This window comes from Rhagoletis pomonella, unplaced genomic scaffold (assembly GCF_013731165.1).
Source record: "Rhagoletis pomonella isolate Grant_MI unplaced genomic scaffold, Rhpom_1.0 Rhpom_scaffold_00004, whole genome shotgun sequence".
Taxonomy (NCBI): domain Eukaryota; kingdom Metazoa; phylum Arthropoda; class Insecta; order Diptera; family Tephritidae; genus Rhagoletis; species Rhagoletis pomonella.
In genome coordinates this window covers 25440247-25446729 of record NW_023458558.1, presented here as the reverse complement: position 1 = coordinate 25446729, position 6483 = coordinate 25440247, and positions in this window count along the sequence as shown.

Sequence of the window (6483 nt, the reverse complement as noted above, 5' to 3'; positions counted from 1 at the left end):
CTACTGAAAAATTCATACAGCTAATTGTTCCATCGGCTGCGGTACTCACCGTTGGCAAGGCGCAAAGACCCGTAAATCTTTCACAAAATTTTGAGCATTCCAACGGCAGCATCTGCAGATGTTAATTTTTTTTTTTTGCAAAGTGAAGTGGGTAAATTTGTTTGGTCAAGGGGTCTTTCCCAATTCGGACGGCGCTGGTAGTATTGCTCAATCATTAAAATAATGGCTACATTGACATTAAAGGGGTATTTTTTTAACTACACAAATACATTACCCTACTTATCGATCGTTCGAAAATTACGCAGGGAGCTGAACTCGTGCTGGATAAAAACTTCCAGACAACCAATACCAAATTCGAATATTGTTTTATATAAAAAAAGATTGTGTTTATGCGTTATATGGAAGAAAATGCGCCGCACCCTCGGCAAAAAAAAATCTCAAAAATCAACGAAAATTTTTAGCGACATGAAATTTGCTCCTTACTCCACTATCATTGAATGGGCTACAAAACTGCATACTTAAAGTTTTTCTAAGACATGAAATTGAAATATTTAAAATTTCTTGTTGCATTTTCGCCAGTTCTGCATGAAATTAAAAAAATTTATTATAATGCTTTTTGCTGTTGAATATGAATATTAAAAAAAATGAAAAATTTAAAGAAATTTGGTATGGAAAATGTATATACAATAGAATCGTCAAAACGTCAGGGTATGCATATTTTTGGCGATGACTGTCCAAAAATTCATGTGAAAAAAGTAAAGTCCAAATTTTAATGCTCTCACTCCCTAGGATTGTTCTATCGAAAAAATATACCTTTGTTTTTTTTTTATTATTTCGAGGTGAAAAAATATTTAGAGGCGCTCAAAGCGCTAAAGGGGGAAAAACAATGTTTAGTAAAAACGGTATAGAATTGTCGAAAATCAATATTTTTCGATCGGAAAACTTCTTTTCTTCCAGACATTGTTTATTTTACCATTTTCTAATACTGACGATTTTTTATGGGTTTCCTTATTCCTTTTTTTTGGTTTTTTGGGACCCATAAAAAGTGGTTAATATTATAAAATGGTTGAATACATAAATATTTGAGTATTAGTATTGGAGTCTCCTGAAGATAAACAGAGTTTTTGGATAGAAAAATAATAATTTTTTATACCATTCCCACGAAAAGTTGTTTTTTTCCAGTATAAAATACATGGGAAACTGTGAACGACCTCCAAAATTTTTTTTATTTCAAAATTAAAAAAACAAGGGGTACATTTTTTGTTTTTTTTTTTATATGGAACAATCCTAGTGGGTAAAAGCATCAAAATTCCAACTTGACTTATTTTTGGAGATCTATTTATTTTTTGATTGAAAAATTACCAAGCAAGGTTTTGATGAAAAAATATTTTAGGAGAACAGATTTCGTAATAATTGCCGCTTATTTAAATTTTTTAAACTACGAACTAGTGTTCGTCTTACGTTTTCGACTATAAGGTCAATACACGAGTAGTTATACACTTTATTTCTGTGTTATTAAAAATATTTTATATTTCACTGCGTTATTTTACCCAAGGAGTTAGAAATATTCTAAATTTTTTTCGCTTTAAATATGAAATCTTTAATTCACTACAAATATCGGACTATGACTTTAAATAAATGAGTTCTCATTGATACCGTCGTAAAATTTTATTGGCCAGTGTTATTTAACTTTGTTTTTAAACTTAATATCGAGCAACGCGAATTTTCCACATAATAAAAGTAAATTACTTAATGATTGTAGTTCTACGCGTATTTAAACATACAACTATGTGTGCAATAGGCGTTCGATTTGATAAACAGATAATAACAACATGTAGCTTACCTACATAAATTACATATTTCTGACAAAATTATAAATATGGGAGTTTCCATAGGAAGGACGCCCTCAACGGGAAAATAAAATGATTATGAGTAATTTTTTATAATATCCTTATCCTTACTAATATTATAAATCCGAAAGTGTAAGCTTTCACGCTTTAACTACTCAACCGATCATCATGAAATTTTAACTTAAATATAGGATAAATTTAATGTCATTTCTCAAGAAATATTTTTGATAGATTATTGGAACTGGGTATGGAGATATATAAAATCATTATCTACTCACGCTTTTAAAAAAAAAATCAAATTAAGGTAGTTATTTATTTGAAAATTATCTTAAAAAAATGGATGTCAAGAAGCTTAAAAAAACTGTAGTCTGAATATATTTTGAAAAGGGCTGCCACCTGTTTGGAAAGTTAAATTTAAATTAATTATACGCAAGCTATTTGAAGAATCAAAATATGGTTGTCAAACGAAATATTGTTAAAAAACCTTTAGATTGATAGTTTTAAATAATATTTAAGTTTTTCACAAGGACTGCCACCTTTTTCAAAATTAAATTTAATTATTTGTACAGTAAAAGGCGCGCAATGGTTCTGGCGGTTGATTTATCGGTGGTAATTTGAGATTTACCCCTGCACAACTCAACCCTGGCGCCTCCGAATGAATCTTTAACGCATAATAATACTAGCAAATCACAACCAGTGAGCCAATCGTAACACACAAGAGTTTGATATACTCAGTGGTGCAACTGGTCGATTTAATCTGACATTCACGGCACCTTTTCCAACTTGGCAATTATTCGTAATGACTCCAGCGCCACCTGACGGCCCTTTTTGGTAATAGTATTGCCTGTACTGTTACCAATACATATTTTGAATATTAGTCAAATACGATATTTAGTAACAACTTAACTCCAGCGCCAACTGGCGGGTGAAATTGTGAAACTACACTATCCAGAGAGCTACTCAAAAGCACAAAAAATACTTCGTAATAATCCGTCCAGCCATTTAGGAGGATTTCACTCAAAAACCCAGCTACAGAAGAATTATATATTCATATTTGCACGGCGCTATTCCCTCTTTTCAAATAGCCCATTTTTCTCGATGAGTACAAGATTGAATTCATATATCGCCGTATCAAGCTCCGGTATTCTACCATGAACACTTCCAGAGATATACAGTATGAAAAAATCGGTTTATATGGGAGGTGCCACGCCCCCTTATTGTTTAGCCTATTTACCATCCTTGGGACGTCTGAAGCAGGTGTCCGAAATTTCAAAAAAAAAACGGCATTCAAAATATATATTAGTATAGAAGATTGGTATGAATCGAAATGGTTTTGAATATGTATCACAATATGAGTGTCAGACGAAAGAGGTTTAAAAAGGTTGTTCAAACTATTCAATAATTTAAGTGAATCATTACAATATGGGTATAAATCGAAATGGTTTTGTAAAGAGCTTCATTTCAAAACTAATTGTTAGGCGTTTTCATCTGTTTAAAATCTTAAATTGAGTTCAGGGGACAAGCTAATTGAAAAGGTATGACAAGTGAGAACTTTAAGAAAGTTTTAGTTTGAAGATGGTTAAACAAATTGAATTGAATTGAGTTTTCTTGAAATAAATTTTACTCAATGTAGCACGTAGAAATTTCATACACTCGGCGAAGCGGGTGAGGGCGATATAGTTGTTAATAAATAGTATTTATTTTTATGAAAGTATTTTTGATTTAAATTCACGATTGGTCTTACTTTACTGTTCACAGGATATTAAAATTTCGTATCTTCGTAGAAATCAAATAAATAATCCATTTTATCGCATTACGTACGTGAATAGGTTGGTATTTCCCAACAAACATATAGGTTTGAGCTCAACTTGAGGTTAAGTTGAGAAATAAGGTATTTCTCAAATCTCTAACGTTGATTCTCAACAGTACCTTAAGTGCAGGATCATAGCGTTCTCAACAAAAATGGCATTTTTTCTTTGTATGAAAATAGGACCGTTTCTCAAGTTGAGAAAAAACTAGTTCTCAACTTGAACACCAATGTTTGATAATCACAAATATATTATTAAAATACTGAAATTGAAATACTAAAATTATTTATACCTTTTTGATTGAAACGACATAGATAAATTAAAATGTATATTTTTTATTTTTTATTCCTTTTATAACATGTAGTTAATCAATGTATTATTACAAGAACTCACTTTAAAATTCCAGCATTGGAAGGCGTCAAAGTCAAGTTTTCAGTCGTCCGTCTTTATTTAGTCCGACAGTAAGTCTACCACTTATTTACTTTTTGTTGGTAATTTTCCCCTTTATATACCGTTAGGTTTTCACTTGTTAATTAAAAGTTCGTCTCTCTATCACTTTTTGCGCCGATTTTATACTTTCGAATGCATATGTTTTGCCAACGCTGCCACTTGCATATTTTTGTTTATTAGCAACAGTGCTGCCATGTTATAGAAAATTTTGTTTCTCAAGTTCATCTCAACTTCCAGTCCAAAGTTAGAGAACAAATATTGGATATCAACTTGATAACTATGAATTTCTCCCAGGTTGGAGAAATATTTTTTTAGTGTTTGTTGGGTTGTGGTGCGATTTTCAGTGTTAACCCTCAACGTACAAGATTAATTATTTATATTTTTTGCGAGTGGTTTCCCTATATGTTATGGCGTTTACGAATTTTGCAAATAAATAACATCTCATTTTCGAAACTTTGAACACATTTACGATAAAAGAATTTTATTTTTTAAGTAGCGGTAACACACGCCGTGCTCGCGGCTTAAGGTTTAACGCCAGTTCAGTTCACGTTCGTACCCTCTTTAGAATGGCGATCAGGGTTCGCACCTCACGAGACCGGTTGCGTAACAAAAAAAAAACAAAACGAAAATCCTAATAAAAACACTAAATGGTAGCAATAGATACAAATGGGTTTTTATTTTAAACATAATTGCATATTAAAAATTTATAACAAAAACAGTAGCTTTTCGCAAATACCGAACAATTACAACAAAATACTTTTTGCAGCTTACGACAGTACTTTCGTTTAATAGGTGAAAATTTACTTTCTTCGAGCTTATTTCTTCTGTTCAGCTGCATTTTATCTCTTCATTCAAGCGATTTTTATAAAAATTTATTCACCATGCTTGAATAAAGAATAGAAATTTATTCATCATTCGAAAGTGCTTAAATGAAGAATAAAAATTTATTCGTCATTCAAAATTAGAAACATTATTGATAAAATTTTATTTTTTATTTGAATAATAATTAATTCAAAAACGCCCATCCCTAGTCTTCTGGCACATTTACGCTTTCCGCTTTTGTACACTTTGGCACTTTTGGCACTTAAATTATACAAACTCGTTTATGTAGAAATTTTACTTGTTCGACTTATTTTTTGTAGCTGATGTATTTAGTTGCTTAGACGGTTCTTGGCTAATTGTAAGAGTATCAATTTAGATCTTAAAACCGCGGTCTGTTTACTATTTTTTTTTTAAGTAATATTAATTTGGAAATTGTTCCTAACCATAATTTGAATAAATTAAAAAGCGTAAGTGGGGTAGCAAATTTCAATTTTTTCTAAATCGCAGCAAAGTGCAAACGTGATGGCGATATCTCAAAAGCAAATTGCCAAGGAAGTCCTATTAAAAAATTAATATAAAGCCAAAAACAAATGTTTTGAAATTTTCCTTATTTTGTCTTCAAACTGAATTCGTACAGCCATCACAGTCGTTAACCATGGAAATGCCCTCATTTAAGTAGGTACAAATCCCCAATCAGTGTTATTATAAGGAGATCAGTTATCTATAAGATTACAGTTAGTTAGTTCATTAGAAAATTAATGGCTTAAGCAAGCTTTGCTTCTTGCATCAACAACATTGTAAGTAATACTACACAGTACATTTTACACACAAAAAAAAACAATGCATTCGCGAAACCATGGGCCAAATAGAGCAAAACTTTGTTTTTAGTTTTCTTTTTTAAAATACAAATAAAATTCTGTACAACTAAGGCGGATTGAATTTTTTGCGAGAAATTTTGCTAGTTAAATATTTATATCCATAAGGTTCTCGCAAACGGCTCTAACGATGATCAAAATTTGTATACAGATAATATTTTGCATTTTAAGTTTACCTAAATAGGTATTATCTCCGAGAGGAGTCGTCTAAGGTTGCACCTATTCGAAATTAGTTACAAGTTAATTAAAACATCATAATATGTGTATGAAATGGAAGGTATTTTAAAAATCCCTAATTTAAAAAGACTTTTTAATAGGGTTACGAACTATTTTGAATCGGATATCTATTTATTTTTTGTTTAGAAAATAACTATATAATAACCTAAATTTTAAAGTAAGAATGTTACATGGATTTATCAAACCCCATTTTTTTTTGTTTTGCAAAATATTTTTTAAACTATCCAAATGACCAATATGTGATACCCAAAACCTTGAAAGCATTAAAAAGTATATCACTCCGATCAAAGCTCAGTCAACCTGGTACTATACTTTTAACAGTGCAGTTTCTTTGTTACTTGCTATTATTTGAAACTCGAATTATCTACCGCGCCCTGGGAGTTATGCTATGTTCACACTATCTTAATTAAGGCCGCATTCTTAATTTATGAGCAAGCAAAT